Source organism: Protopterus annectens, chromosome 3.part1 (assembly GCF_019279795.1).
Source record: "Protopterus annectens isolate FY-2018-M chromosome 3.part1, PAN1.0, whole genome shotgun sequence".
In the NCBI taxonomy this organism is placed as follows: domain Eukaryota; kingdom Metazoa; phylum Chordata; order Ceratodontiformes; family Protopteridae; genus Protopterus; species Protopterus annectens.
In genome coordinates, this window is record NC_056732.1 from 1,837,370,669 (window position 1) to 1,837,388,166 (window position 17,498).

Consider the following 17,498-nt stretch of genomic DNA (forward strand, 5'->3'; position numbering starts at 1 on the left):
GATCTGTCATTATCGCACACTCACCTCACTCGCTCCCTAACCCTAACTCACTTAAATCTGCCCTAACCCTCATGTCCATTGAATCGCACACACACTTAACCTGAGCCCTAACCCTAACTCATCTAAATCACCCTAACACTCACATCCACACAATCGCACACTTATCTGAATCCGACCAGTAACTTTCCACCATAACACTGAAAATACCGAAGCAACAGAAACGGACAACCAAATTCTTTCCCTAGGAAAAAAATCGAGTTTCTGCTGCTTCGATATTTTGCAGTTTCGCGAAAATAAGTTTGATCAATCAACGTTCGCTTTTTTAAGCATTTGAGAATATAATATAGACCCACAAACACTTGGGAGGATTTTTGCCAGGTCAAAAATATTACACATCATAGATAGTAACATTTTATGCATCTCAGATGGTTGTTAATGTTAGAAATATTAATAATATAAGTTTTTTTGTTGGAAAATTTGCTACGTTTGCAGAAGATTGATGTTGTCATTGTTTGTAAAACATGTTTAAAGAACAATGATTGGAAACCAGTTCTGTCAGGGTATCAATGTTTTTACTGTAACAGACAAAAAACAGGTGCAGGTTTTTGATAAGGATTAAATATAGTTATAAGATTATTACATATTTAGTGATAACACCGATACTATAGACTATGTAACAATGACAATAAAGACAACCCTGGAACATATAACAATTGTTGGAGTGTATAGACCACCAAAGTCAAATGCAGATGACCTAGACAAATTCATACATTTCTTACATGAAACACAGGAAGGAAGAATAATATTAGCTGGGGACTTAAATTTACCAGAAACAGAAAGGAATAATCTTGATTCAACAACATTAGTAAGGAAATTATTCACAGAGTATATTCAGGAATGACAACTGCTTCAGATTGTAAAAAAACCTAACCAGTGAATGGAACATACTAGACATTGTTTGTGTTCCTAAAGAAATTACAGTTACTTCACATTTTATCATCATTGATGTGCAGTGATCATGGGGTTATAAAGGTTAATTTGTTGCCAGATAATTCTGCCAAACTGAAATCTAAACAAATTTACAGAAGATTAATTGCAGATAATATGGAAGCAAAGCAGTCGCTATGTAAAACTAACTGGAGTGATGTGTTCAGTAGAAAAAGTGCAGATGGAATGTGCAAAATTTTGAAAGAAAAATTGTTTGAGAGCAAAAAAAATCAAAAAAATAATGTTTAACATCAGAATCAATGCATACAACATTGGGGGATACTCTTCCATAAGAACAAGATACCTCATTAAGGTGAAAAAGACAAAAAATATAAGAAATGGAAGACAGGTTGAACTACAGCATTGCAAAATGAAATAAACAGGCTGGACAAACAAATTAAGCATAGTGTGAGACAAGATCAAGAAAGATTTGAACAAAATGTGTATAAAAATCATAATAGGAAGCCTTTTTATATCTACATAACATGTGGAAGGAGCAAGGACATACAAATTGATAAACTCTGTGTAGATTCTAAAATTTATTCTCAGTCACAACAGATTATATAGATATCTTTACAAAATCTTATGCAAAACAGTTTGGCTCCACAAAGGGGGTGATAAGCCATCCTAATGACATCCAGGTAACCTCAGATACTGGAATAAAATTAGATCATATTGAAAAAGAACGGTGCAAACTGGATCCAAACAAAGCACAGGGAGGAGACAGAATTAGTAATAATGAACTGAGAACACAATCAAGAATTTACAATACCATTATATCCATTATTTACTAAGTCATATAAATATGGGGTGATTCCTCAATCTTGGAGACCTTCACTTATTAAACCTGTCTTTAAGGGAAAGGGGAGTAGGACAAACCCAGAGTCGTACAGACCCTTAAATCTATTTTTATGTCATGAAAAAATAATGGAGAAGGTAATATTTGATAAGTTATTGTCAGAATTGGATAGGTTGGGACTTGAAACCATAAATCACATGCATATGTTGAAACAGATCTATTACCACCTGTAACATGATGTTCGATAACAATATAAACACAGCTTTGAAAGAAAAATTATGTGGTGATGTAACCTATATAGATTTAACTTCAACATTTAACAGGGTCATACACAAAACACTGATCAATAAATCAGAACAACTACATATCGATGTACTCTTGATAAGGTGGATAGCTGCATGACTTACAAATAGGACATGCAAGTATCATACAGCAAATGGACAGGTGAAATTCTTGGTTAGAGTCAGCTTGCCCCACAGGGCTCTGTCCTAGGCCCTTACTTCTTTAAACTGTATCTTTCAGACCTAACTTTTTCAGCTGAGGTGTTCTACAATCTATATGCAGATGACCTGAAATTGGGTAAATTTATTACATGTGTTATTGATAAGGCATATCTGCAAAAGAACTTGACTAAATTGATTATTCGGGCACAGGAGAATAATTTGCTGATAAATACATCAAAAACTAAACATATGAGATCTGGAAGATATAAATTGAAAGGTGAATATTTAATACAGAACACAGTGGTTGAAACTGTATATTCATTTAAGGACCTGGATATATGGGTACATCTAGCTTTGAGTTTTTCTAATCACATCAACCAATTGCTTAAAGATAGTTATAGAACTATAGGTTGTATAAAAAGTTTTATAAAGTCTAGGTAACCGGTAATTATGAAGTTATTGTTTGTTAGTTACATTAGATCCAAACTTGAGTATGGAATAACAACATGGAACCGTTATAAGAGAAAAAGCATGAGTAAACTGGAAAGAGTACAATGGAAATATACCAAGGGCATCCATGGATATGAAAAGTTATTACGAAAGACTAAAATATCTGAACTTGTACAGTGTCTTTTATAGATACCAAAGAGGAGATCTTATTCAGGTATACAGGGCATTTAGAGACAACTACCTCTGGGAATGTTTGGGGTTATCAAAAAGTACTAGAGAATCATTAGACAACCTATGTAGAAGATTCTTTAGGAATGAGAAGTTTATTAATTGGTTCAGTGACAGAGCAGCTGATACATGGAACAGACTACCAAATTATATTAAAGCAAGTACGAGTTTAGATGCTTTTAAGGATAGCCTGGACATTTATTATTGGTGCAAGTGTTTTGGTATATTGGTAATCTAAAAAGACATCAATGCTCATGCCTGAAATTATTTGTATGTATGTATATATGTAAGGTTGTTGCGTCTGATGGAATAGAGTCCAGTACTGTTTCATGATTAGGGACTACTGGAAATGTTGGTGGTGCTACTATGTTCACTTCTCGTAAATATTGTACAAATCTATTTGTATTTTTCCCTGGTTTCTTAACTGGTAAAATAGGATTGTTACACAACCCTGAGTCAGGACAATAATACATTGTTGTAAAATAGAACAAATAACATGTCTGATTCCTTTTTTGTGTCTACAAACAAATAGACCAAACAGTAAAAAGGTCACACAGACAAACCAATTAATAAAAACTACAATAAAACCTAGTCAAGTTATGGTATGCTGTGCTGACAAGGTCATAAAAAGGCCAAAATGTGCATGTCCACAGCTAGTGACACTTGGCTTTGTTGGCCTGAACCTGTCTATAAAGACTTAAAAAGCAAAAAGTCAAGGACATTGAGAACCCATACAGATGAAACACTTGATGTCTTTAAGAGGTCATTTGCATATGTCCCATGAGCTGTTATTACAGGAGGTTTAAGGTATCACACAGTTAAAACTCTAGCTTGGCTAGGCTGTTTTGTAGTTTTTACTGAGTGGTTTGTCTGTGTGACCTTTTTACTTTTTGGATTAGCTGTTAGTTGGGATATTTTTCAGACACCTTAATAGTTATGGACATTAGCTGGGTTTAAAGACCCTATGTTTCTAGAGTATAGCCAAATAGTCCACTTATGCTGTGCTGAAGAGATCATAAAAAGGATAAAATGTGCATCTCCACAGCTAATGGCATTTGGCTTTGTTTGCCTGAATTGTCAAAAAGTCGAAGACACTCAGAAGCCATGTAGCTGAAACACTTGTCCTTAAGGGTTCATTTGCATATATCCCATGGGCCTCTATTACAAGAAGTTTAAGGTATCACACACTCAAAACTCTAGCTTGGCTAGGTTTTTTTGTAGTTTCTACTGAAAAAAGAACTTGTACTACCGCAGGGAGGTGCTCACAGAGTTTCAATGAGATCATCCATGCGCAACTATCAGCAGGCAAAACCACATTTCAAGTCGTAGCCAGTTATAGATCACCCACCATGTCCCTAGATGCTCACTCTGCATTCCTTGAGACATTGGAAAATATAAAGGTCCTACCCAACACCATAATCTTGGGTGATTTCAACTACCCTGGTATAGACTGGGCGAACTATCAATGTTCCAACTCCTCTGCTCAGCGATTCATAGAATTTATAAATTCAAATGCCCTTGAACAACTAGTATGTTCACCCACCAGAGGGGACAACATATTGGATTTAATCATCACAAATATGGGCACCCATTGTACCACACCCGTTATCACCCCCTCCTTGGTCAGATCTGACCACAAACTGATAACCCTGGACATCCTCACTCCTCCACCTCCCCCAATCAAAGAAACCATAGTCAGAAACCTTTCCAAAGCAAACTTCAAACTACTTGCATCCGAAGTGGAAAGCTTCACTATTCCCTTGCAGAAGGATAATGATATCCAGGATGCAGAATCCTACACCAAGGCACTCTATATGCATCTTCAGGATTGCATGGACCGTGCTATCCCAAATAAAACCAAGACTCCTTCCTCAAGCAAGAAGAAACCAGTCTGGTGGACCCCGGCCATAAGCAAACTTTACAATAAAAGTAGGAGACTTATACAAAAAAAGGCCAAATCTCAAGTAGAAAAATTATCCCTGATCAGCATTAGTAAGAAATTGAGGGCCCTCATCAAGTCAACTAAAGCTAATTTTGAAAAGAAAGTTGCCAAGGATGCCAAGGATAACCATAAGGCCTTCTATGGTTACATCAAAAACCTAAATGGCAACGCTCAGGTCTGCTCTGAGCTAGTACAAAATGGAACAAAATACACTGACCCTTCTGACATTGCCAACATCTTGGCTGACAGGTTCAGTGCAAATTTCTCCCCCACTCACCACTTACAGGGCCTATTACCATTCTAGGGGATTGTGTAAGTCCAATTATTACTGATACGTTGGTTAACAAGGCTCTATCTAAAGCTAATAACACTGCCTCCATGGGACCAGATGGTGTCCCAGGCTGTGTCATACGCGAGCTCCAAAATGAATTAATCCCGCATCTTAATACCCTGTTCAGTCTCAGCCTCTCCACAGGATATGTGCCCAGAGAATGGCGCATGGCAATGGTGGTCCTGCTACACAAGGGTGGGGCCACAACTGACCCTGGGAACTACCGACCAATAAGCCTGACCAGTCTGATCTGTAAGGCTATGGAGCGAATCATTATGAAACTCATAAATGGAGAGATTGGGAACCTCCAGTCGCTGGACCCCACACAGTTCGGCTTCGTCAAGGGCAGATCATGCCTCCTGAACCTGGTGGATTTCTTTGAGACAGTTACTCAGGCTATAGATAAGGGAAAGGAGGTACACACGGCTTACCTTGACCTTGCTAAAGCATTTGACACCATTCCCCATTCAGGTATTATTGATAAGCTCACCAGCCTGGGCATAAACCCTTACGTCACAAGATGGATCGCAAACTGGCTCTCAGACAGATCCCATAAAGTAAGAGTAGCGGATCTATGTCCGAATCCAGACCAGTAATGAGTGGTGTGCCTCAGGGCTCTGTCCTGGGGCCCTCCTGTTTGGCATATACTTCTCAGAAGTACAGGCAAGCATGGAAGGGCTGTGGCTGACTAAGTTTGCGGACGACTGCAAACTGGGTGCTATAATAGAGTCTCCGGCTGACATGGAGATCCTCCAGAAGGGCCTAAATGAGACTGATGCATGGTGTCAAAGCCATGGTCTCAAGCTAAATGCAAAAAAATGCATAGTAATCCCCTTTGGAAAAACCAGAGTAACCGCAAACTACAACATAGGAGGTAGTCCCCTAAAATCTGAAGAAGAAATAAGGGATCTAGGGACCCAAGTAGATAGTCAGATTTCCTTTGATAACCATGTTGCCATAGTGGTTGTAAAATCCTTCTATGTGACCCATCTGATGACAAAAGGGTTCGCATCAAGATCTAAGGATGTAATGGTGCCCCTCTACTCTTCCCTCATCAGACCCATTATTGAGTACAATGCACCAATTGGAATGTACCTGGCTAGACATCTCCAGCAGCTGGAGAGACCACAAAGGTACCTAACCAAGAGGATTACTGGCCTCAAACAGTTGCCCTATGCAGCACAATTGAAAAAGCTAAGACTGTTCTCAGAGGCGATCTCTGTCTAACGTACAGAGCCATGTCCAACCCAGAATTGTTGAACATGCTCCATCTTAGCAAAACCAAATCTACTCGAGCGACATGCTCTAGGGATATAAACCTCAACACAACAATGAATAGAACATGCTGGAGGGATAGATTCCCTTCACAGAGACTTCCCTTACTATGGAACAGGGTCCCGATCTGCACAAGACAGAGCCCCTCACTATCACTCTTCAAGAGGAACCTTGATGAGTGGATGGGTAACAGAAAGTTCACACCGGGGATCACACCAACAGCACTACTAGATATGGGCCAAGGTTACTAGCTGCTAGTACAAGGGTCTAGGGAACTACTAAGGGGGCGGTGAATACCGCACAATGTGGCTGGGCTAATATATGCCTTTGGGCAGATAGCAGAGTACCAACCTATGAACCTATATACACATTACTTTTAATTTTTTTAATTTCTCCATATCAGAATTTGCTGCACCTTGTTCTGATGTTAGAATACAGAAAAGGGCATCTTCATCTCTACAGCTGTTATTTGAATAAAACCCTAAAGGTTCAGTGGAAATATCTAAAAATACACGATCTGGTGTACAATAAATGGTGAATCCTAATGTACATAATAAATCTCTACCTAATAGATTCAAAGGGGCAGAATTTCCTACAATAACATTATGCTGTTTTTTTTTTAGTAGGCTGATTTGAAAGGGAACAGGTTTTGTTTCTGGATAGTCTAAAGGGACTCCAGACACTCCTATACCCTGAATTGAAGTGGAAGGTGTTCAGTATTTGCTGAATTAATTATAGATCTACTTTAGCTTTAGTATCAATGAGAAATGAGACAGATGAAGTTTGTACTGTAATACTGACATAAGAACCATTTTGGTCCATTGGTACCAAGAGAATTAACCGTGGTTCCTTTTCTATGGTCGTCCAAATGATTTTGTTGCCACACTGGTGGTTGCCAAGCAGTATCTGTGGTGCTTGAACATTTGATAAATTTGTTTGCTCTACAGACAGTGGGCAATCATTTTGCCAATGTCTAGAATGACCACAATTAAAACAGGTACTTAAATGTGGGGCACCTTGCGATGATTGTAGTGGTGCAGGGTCAGGTAATAACTTTGATGATACTGTCCTTGGAGTTGTGTTTGGAAAAATCAGAATCTACCTCTTCCCCCACAATTTCTTCTTCCTATTCTCCATCCCAGTGAGTAAATATCAAAACTGTTAGAGCCGAATATCAACTAACTTTTTATTTTTTCACTAAGTATATTGTCTGCTGCATATTGTGCATGATTCACAATTTCATGAACACCCAAATGTTGCCATGTTAAACAAACTTTTTGAATTTGTTCTTGTTTGGGCGCTAACAAACCCTCTACAAAAGATCCTGACAACCCGCTGGCTGGCGCACCTTCCATAGGTTCTGGATGTCCAGAAATGGCATCAAATGCATCTGTCATGTGCTACAATAAGCATTATAGATTCTAGTTTTTAATTTTTTTATTTTTTTTGGCACAATATCTTTGTAGGGGTTGGGGGCATGCTTTGGTAACAGCTGTTAATAAGTCAATACTGGTAAGAAGAAATCCATAATCTCCATGTTTTGGGATGTTTTCACCTAGATTCATTTTTTCCCATATTTTTCTGAAAATATCAGGGGTGCGGAGGCCTTCAATGCTGGTTTCAAGTCTTTAGTTATTGCGTTTTGTAACTGCATGTCCTTCTAAGATCTTTGCATATTTAGCTGAATATGTCCAAACATGCGGGAGAGAATTTAGAATCATTTGAAAATACACTGTAGTCCATGGATGTACTACTCTTATGGTAAGTTCAGCCTCACTATCTCCAGCTGAGGCTGGGTTTGGTACTTCTCACAGTGTGTGCATTTGTATAGGAGGAATATCAAAATCACTGGACGAATCAGAATATGTTTATTCCTCTGCATTTTGTTTGGCAGGTGATGTCCACTGATATTCCACTCCATCTATGATAATCGGAAACTGTCAGAATCTGGGTAATGATTTGCATAATCTTTTTCAAAATGTTAATTTTTAGTGAAGAACTTTTACTACAGAATCTTTTCAATTTTCCCAACATACTTAATATGAGTACTGTGTTTATGTTTGTGATGCATTTGTTTTCCTTTATTAGCTAGTCACTTTAATATTTTATTTGATGGTGTCACAACAGATACCGAGTGTCGCTGCTGATGGAATCTAATGTTAGAAACCAACTCAGAGGGATAATTAGAAGTGCTGGAAGTAACTTGGGTTGTATATGAGGGCAAGACATTTACCTCTATATGCCCTCTCTTACAGAGAAAACTATCAGCTTCTTGTGGCACGGGCGGGTCATAATTTGGAGGTGGATGCATAAGACTTCGGACGCCAGTCATTGTGTGATGATTCTGGCCGTGTGTAACTGCTAACATTTCTAATTGTCTCAATCAATACACATCCTGTTTGCTGTTCTATTAGATGCCTGCAGCTGTGACTTTTTATATTTCTAACTACAGACTCCTTTTCCTTATTTTTAACGTCTTCTTCCTAATTATTAAATGTTGACAAACAAAAGGCAGGTATCTTATTACCTTTTTGTTTCAGTTTATTTGTTAGATTTTCTAAAATGTTCTTACCAAAAGTTCCCATATTTGGAAACAATAAAGCACTATAACTTTAGTGAGTTCAGCTCATTTTACTAAGTAACTACAGATGTCTCTTCAATAATTACTAAACATATACCTGCCTGGAGTCCCATAAACTAGTTCTTTTAAATCACTTTGCCTGGAGCACTTTATAAAAACCTGCTTTCATACCAAAAGGGATAGATGTGTGACTAGAATTATAAATTCACTCTCATTCTTAATGAAGGAATCTTCTCTTGTTCCTTTTCTTTGTTTTTCATTAGAACCATTTCTCGTACTTGAGAAGCACGCTCTGTACTACTCATGCTATGCATGGAGGAAAAATTGAAAAATGTTACTGATTACAGCCCGCTAGCACACAATGAAATAAATTTTATGCTGTTCATAGGTTGTTACTAGGCTAACAAAGACCGGGGCCCTTACAAGCCTAGCAGCGTACCCCAGACCATTTGGGTCCTGAGTACCATGGGTGTCTATACGAAGGGGCATGTTAGCAAGAAGGTAAATAAGGAACTGCAGGGAGGTGCTAGGATAATACTTTTCTTATTGACAGCATCTGTCCATAGGGGATATGAGGGCCAAACCAGGGCCAAATTTATGATTTCTCAGTCAATTGCCAATGTTTTGTTTAAATAGGGTCAGGGACTGACTATACATGCATAAAACTTCCCAGATGCATATAATTTGCTCAATACCATACAATAAAATCTAATGAAGAGTTTATTAGTAAAGCTTACTTGTAGGACTTTAAACTCTGCTGATAGTTAAAGAAAGAAATTATGTATCGGTACACCAGAAATTTGCCTGCCAGTAAACCTGTCACATTGGGCCTACTGGAAATTTGTACTGCAGCAACACACAAAAGGCTCAGAATACCAGTGTATGGCATCAGACTGTTAAGGTACCAAATTACTATTGTCTGCTGAACTATACTGTGTGTAAGTACTTTATTACAAAGAAAAGGCATGTATGTGGAAGATTAAGAAACGAAGGTCCCGTCTCCTCAAACAGCAGAATCATACAATTTTTTAAACCTTTGTAACAAACAAGAAACCACTGACCAATTAAAAAATTAACATTACAACATTAATTCTGCTAACATCTCCTGACTTTCTGTTTATAATTTTCCATATTAGGCACGTCTTCAGAATTCCATAAAAGAACTTTCTATACTTTGCCACACTATCACTTTTAATACTTGGCAGGAAGAAAATCATCAGAAGACGCCCGAAAATCACTCAGGAGTCCATCTTGAGATGAAAGCATATATAAAATAAAACACGCACCCGTTTAACATTTTTCTTTTCCTGTATGCCTCACCCTTCACACTACATTCAGAGCTGTACACAATCTTCATAACCGAGTGGTAAGGATGACACTACAAGTTAAAATTCCTTTCAAAATCCACATGCCAGAGGTAGTTCAGAATAACTTGCTAACTGATTAGCCTTGGGCAATAGAGGGTACAATTCCACCAAACAGGAGAATCAGTTCCAGTTGAAGGCATGGGCCTATCAAACGGAATGTTCTTGATCATGCCAATTCCCTCTGACATTTCTACTGGAAGATCTAGAAAGAGTAAAGGGTCTTCATCAGGAAAGGGTTATCATCTCAAGTGTTGGGGACTTCCAGGGCTGGGACTATGGAAGCATCTATCATGGACATGCATGTCTGAATCAACATCTTTCTCTGTCCCCATGGGGTGATGAGAATCAGATTGAGTTTTTCTTCCATGAACTATGTGGTCAAGCATAGGATCAGCAAGAAGCCACCTTAATCAAGTCCTCCTTAATCTCAAATTCAGAAAGGTCTCCAAGCATTTTTAAAACTTGGTGTAAAAGGGATGTTTGGAATATGAGCAAGTGATAGGAATAATGGGGGGGGGGGCAAAGACTAAAACAGTATATTCTTTTTCTACACTTGTCTAAAGCTTTGTATTACTTATCTAGCAGTAAAAAGTCTGTTATCTTTAAGACTTGGGTTGGGAGGGTGGCCTAATGGTTAAGGTGTTTGCAGTACAAACACAAGGTGCAGGGTTTGAGTCTCACAAGGGATAATTGGCTATGTTTACAATGGCTCGCCAGGGCAGTTAGCCTAGTACTAACCTATGCACCTATGAACCTTATGCTGAACCAATGAGATGGCAATCAAGTTAGCATAAAGATACTTGTAGATGGCTGTGTGTACTAACCTGGAAACTTGTAGAGGGCATTCATTTCTTGGTCGCCCCAGAAGCAAGCTCAGTGCACTGTTAAGTTACCAGAAAGGTTGTCCTTATCACCAGCTCCATAGGCTGGATGACCAATAGTTCCTATTCTTCCATCATGGAATACACACTTAGGTATTCATCAGGAGCAAACAGGGACCTGAGGCCATTCTGCAGACAGCCTCAAAGTTTCTCCAAAAAGAGATCAGCCAAGGAAAAGCAAAAACGAAGAAACTCTGTATTTACCCAAGTCAGAGATTATGACAACCCACAGGAACCTGAGAGAGAGAGAGAGAGAGAGAGAGAAAGAGAAAGAGAGTGTTCCTCAACACCTATTAGCTCTAAATATAACAGTGCCCATCATGTCTCTCTCAATAGCAAGCATGTGATAGTAGCTCACAGGGTGTTAGCTGACCGGGCACCAACACCTGGGGGACCAGATTGCCAAGAGTAGGAGACAGTAAGAAAGGCTTGCACTGAGCTTGGTAAAGATATCAGGCCACATTTCCTAAGGTTATGGTCTTGCACCTGTGACACAAGCTCCGATCAGACATCAAGTATATACAGGCTCCAGCAATGTGAAACAACTGAATGTAGAGGTTCCCCTCAGTCTGACCAACAATACTTGCTGGGACCATAGAGAAACCTGAGCATGGGACATCTCGGTCCAGAGTACCTATGACTTGTGCAAAGTGATACAACAGACTACTCATTACAATAAGGTGAATTGGCTTCAAACTTCAACCAACCACTTGCTGGTGCCTACATCCAAAAACGCACAATCCCAGGACTGGCGCCATGGTTTATACCTTCCCCAGGCTCTTCATTAGCCATGGAAGCAGCAATCTTCAGCCCATGCTTGTGCAAGATCAGCACCTGCAGGACCATTAAGGTCACTTTTCCAACTGACTTTCCTCGAGGAGGATCAGTTCAGGCTTACTCTCCAAGCTTTGGTCCTTGTAACACTTGTCCAACCTCCCATTAATTGTCACTCACAAAAATATGTCCAGGGAATCCACACAATAAACCAAAACTCGATCAACAGAAAATTCCCCAGGACAAAACACCATGATCCACGATAGCCAAATTCTTTATTGAACAAAACACAAGAACTGTAGGTTGAGCGCTTTCATCTACACAACGCAGATTTCTTCAGAACATCTGATGTTTTCAATCCTTCACTTTAAATACTTTAAAAAAAAACACCAAATCAACCACCTGATCAATTATACATTCAATTAAATTTTTAAAAACACATAACATTCTCTTCTTTGTCATTTATACGTAAAAAAATAAGTATATCTCCTAACTTTTCGCCGGTCAGAAGGGACGACGAAGTTGATAAACTACATTCAGAATTAGTGATCCTGAAAGGGGAAATCACTCGCTTGCTGGAATTAATGACACCGCCTTCAACCAATTGTAATACTGCATCCGTCAATATTGTGCCTGAGGGGATTACATCACCGCGTTCAGACACCGGAAGTAGAAGCTCCGTTGATATACCTAATGGACAGGGAGCCCCAGAGACTAAATCTTTGCAGATAAACGGCGCCTCTTATGGGAATGGAATCTCCAGTAAAAAGGTGGGACAGTTCAATTTGTCCTCAGTATCTGGTGATGTTTCGGAGGACGTTTATCTATTTTCAGGAGCTAAACCCAAGCGTACACAACCCTCTGGGACTTATTCTACGGCAGTTGGTTCGAATATTGTGATACATAATGAAATGGGACAGCATGGTAGATACCAGTTATCGGATCTTGGTAATGGTATGTCTAACTGTAATGTTTTTAATTTGGACAATTTTTTAAAGATGCCTTACGTTTTTCGTATTGTCGACAATAGTAAGGAACAAAGCAAAGTTAATAGCTATAATAATTCTTTAAAGGACATGGTTTATAGTTTTGGAAAAAACTTAATCATATCAAAGCCTTACAGATGGACAATATGTACTTACGGAAATGCATTGACTGTGGTATCATACCTATGGGTTTATGTTTTTTAAACAACCTATAGGTGTGGAACTCAATGAAACTAATATACGCATATGTAATAAAATGTTTGATAGTTTTGGCATACAATTTATGGAATTCATTATATCTTGTAACGACAACAAGTTGAGTTTGTTGTTGAAGGAGGTGGAAGAACTCAATACATCTATAACTAATGACTTGTTGTACCCACAGTGGGAAAAATTACATGTCAAACAATTCCATTATGCCGAAAGTAATTGTAAAAAGATGTTTGATAGAAAATGTAAAAAGTTTTTAAGAGACACCAAACAATATCAGAATCAAACTGCGTATAAATGGAATAAAAAAGGATATGAGAGAAATGAGTACAGTAGAGTTGATAGCGATGGGGATGTACGTGATGTCCATTATGAAAAATTTAGAGGGGATACCCACGATGCAGGTTTTTTAGAGCAAGAACAATATGGGAGGGGGAACCGCCCATGGGAAACCCCTTGACGGGGACAGGGGGAAAGAGGCAATTGGAAACCTTACAGAAAACCATGACTCAAACTGGGATAATGGTTACTGATGGGATAGTTTACAGTGTAGGAGACTTCAAAATTTATAATTATACACAATATCCAGTAGACATTGATTTGTTTTCTATTTTCTCCAAAGGTATGAAATACATACCCAGGAGAAAATTTGACATAGTGGACACTTTGGTTGAGTTGAAAATATATATGAGAAAGTTAAATCTGGATGTATTTTTTCGGAATTCCAACGCAGGGAATTCGAATATGAGTGGTTTGAGGAAGAAAAGCAGTTTTACTCCCCCTATGCATAACACTCTTATTAATTTTGAGAAAGTAGTTTGTAAGAAAATTTATGAATTACACAATCATGTACAGAATGAAAGGTACAATAGTAACTGGAGTTCTACTGATGATTCAATTTTAACTACACTTTGTGACACCTACAATATCAGAATTATGACCCCTGACAAGGGGGGAGGGGTTGTTTTTTATGATATGGATACCTATATACAAAGAATGTTTGACATTTTAAATACATCAGAACAATATGAGGTATCTTCATTAAATCAGAGCAATATTGCCCATAGAAGGATTGATTTATATCTGGAAGAATTCTTATTGGTTGAACGCATTACTCTAGACTTATACAATTTTTTGAAAGTTGAATATCCTACCTTAGCAACTATCACAGGGATACCCAAAGTACATAAAAACATCAGTAACCCTCCATTCAGACCCATTATTTCTGGAAGTCGTAGCAAGGCCTTTAATTTTGGTAAGGTTATTGATCAATGGTTAAAACATATATATTCTAAGGTATCGCACCTAATCAAAGATTCTTGGGAATTCCTTGGGAAGTTTAAACATGAACTATGGGATACGAATTTACTGTTCGTAACTATTGATATAAAAGATTTGTTTTCATGTATACCTGGGACTGAAGGTGTCAATAGATTTATCAATAGTCTGAATAAACACAGTGGATTAGAATGGGATAAGATAGACCTCTTATCTGAATTCATGAATATAGTACTTGACAATAATTAAATTTTTTTTGAAGGAGAGTACTATAAACAAATATCAGGGGTAGCCATGGGGGCGGCTTGTGCCCCATATATGCTCATTTGGTACTCCTAGATTGGGAGGAGGAATATATCTTATATACCCCATGGATGGAGCAAATGGCCTGTTATGTAAGATATTTGGATGATTTATTCATTTTGTGGAAAGGAAATGAGGAAAATTTGGTGTGATTTATAGAATACATCAATGGAACCACTTCCTATCTGCAATTTACACATAACATCAGTAAGATAGGCATTAACTATCTAGATACATATATCTTCAGTGACGGAACAACTTTTCAGTCGAAGATATATAGGAAAGACACTTTTTGTAACGCCTATTTGGAATTTTTGAGTAATCACCCGTACACCCAGAAGAAAAGTATACTGAAAGGGCAGTGCATTAGGGCGGCCAGGATGACTTCAAGAAAGGAGGATATGATTGAAGAAATGAAATTCATTGGTAATTTATTCAGTCATAGGGGCTATCCACTCTCAATGGTTAAGGATGTCACTGAATATGTGACCAATGAATGGGGAAAAAAATATCCACCTCTTCTGGGAAGAGAATTTATACCATACGATGTGTCAAATAAAAAACAAACAGTGAATACGTATCAAAAGGCATATATATTACAATATGGTCAGCATGTGGGAGAAATTAGGAATATCTTGGAGAGAAATTGGAACATACTTACTAGTGATGAAGGGATCTGTGACAAAATAGGAGATAAACCTACCTTCGTCTACAAAACAGGTATGAACCTTAAGAGAATGATTGAGGTTAAAACTAATAACCGACATAATGTTGGGAATAGAGGTATGACAGGGACCAAGCAATGTGGACATTGCAATCAATGTTCGTTTATTCTACAGACAGAGAGTTTATGTTTGGAAAATAATATTAAAAGTAGAATATTTTTTAAGAGAGGAAACTGTCAGACCCAACATATAGTATATTTGGCAAAATGTATGTCTTGCCCCAGTTTTTACGTTGGAAAAACCGACAGAAGGTTACGTAATAGAATATATGGCCACTTATATTGTATTAAAAAGAAAGACAAGAACAATGCCCTATATCGACATTTAGAAGAGAGTGATGGTTGTGATTTATTTAGATTTGCCATTCTTGAAGTGGTTAAAAGTAATCCTAGGGGGTGTGATATCAAATCAATCCTGGGCGAAAAAGAGATAAAATGGCAGATTAGACTGAATGCTGCCAACCCACCAGGTATTAACGAATACATCCCTACTAAACCTCTGTTAAGAAATTAATAATAGTATATATATGGAACTAAAGGTTATCTTTATCCATTCACACACTATATATGTACTCATATATTTCAGTATATAGGAACACAATAAATTATGTGTATTTTTAGGTATGAATTTTAGATATTTTTACTCACTGTCCGTTTTGTATTATAGGGAATTTTATTATTATTATTGTTTGGATTCATTACAGTATTTTATTTGAAGACCTTATATTAATTATTTTTTTACATATAAATGACGAAGAAGAGAATGTTGTTATGTGTTTTAAAAAATTTAATTGAATGTATAATTGATCAGGTGGTTGATTTGGCGTTTTTTTTTTTAAAGTATTTAAAGTGAAGGATTGAAAGCATCAGATGTTCTGAAGAAATCTACGTTGTGTAGATGAAAGTGCTCAACCTACAGTTCTCGTGTTTTAATCAATAAAGAATTTGGCTATCATGGATCGTGGTGTTTTGTCCTGGGGAATCTCCCATTAATTGTCATGAGAGTAACTTTCAATGACTGCCACCCTTCCAATAGTGAGGTAGGCCACGAGTTTATCTCCTGACATATATATGTGATAAGGATAAGCGGCTGGGACTTATGACAGTGTCATGTCATGCTACTCCCAAAAAGTATAAAGGGAAGGCAGGTACAAGCCTTTGATGATGTTCTGACTGCCATACAGATAACATATGTGTTGGCATCAAATGTGCAAATGTTTTCACTGATGTGTCAGGATCACAGCCTGAGCTGTCAAAACAGTAGAAAAAAACTCACAGGTGAAGGAAAAGGCACACGTATGAAGCCAATAACATCAACAGCACATCCCTCAAGCATGGGATCTTCTTAGAAAAGTAAAGGGCCATCAAACAAGGTCCTAAGTGTTAGAGCCATAGATCCTGTGGATGTGTATTACACATCAGATCTTATGCAAGTTCCTCTAATGAATGCTGTTTTGGAAAGATAAACCTAGAATGAGTCAATGTCACTGCAAGTGTATGAATGGATAAAAAGGATGACCTACAGACAACTTTAAGTTTCAGCAGGCGTGGATGGAAACATTTGTGAAGCAGCAAGTACCCTGAGCACTCACACCCAACATACTCAGTTTTAAGGTGTAACATGCTGTGTAAAACAGAATCTGTCCATACAGGTAAAGGTGTAAAACAGAATCTGTCCATACAGGTAAAGGTGTAAAACAGAATCTGTCCATACAGGTAAAGGTGTAAAACACAGAATCTGTCCATACAGGTAAAGGTGTAAAACACAGAATCTGTCCATACAGGTAAAGCTGTAATACCCTGTGTAAAACACAGAATCTGTCCATACAGGTAAAGGTGTAAAACACAGAATCTGTCCATACAGGTAAAGGTGTAAAACACAGAATCTGTCCATATAGGTAAAGGTGTAAAACACAGAATCTGTCCATAAAAATAGGTA

At 37.9% G+C, this 17,498-nt stretch overlaps 1 protein-coding gene across 2 annotated transcripts in view; it reads right to left on the reverse strand.

Annotated features, from left to right (window-relative positions):
* The window catches only part of LOC122798733 (zinc finger protein 260-like), an 85,251-nt gene that overhangs the window by 61,293 nt on the left and 6,460 nt on the right, over window positions 1-17,498 (reverse strand). The window lies entirely within an intron of this gene.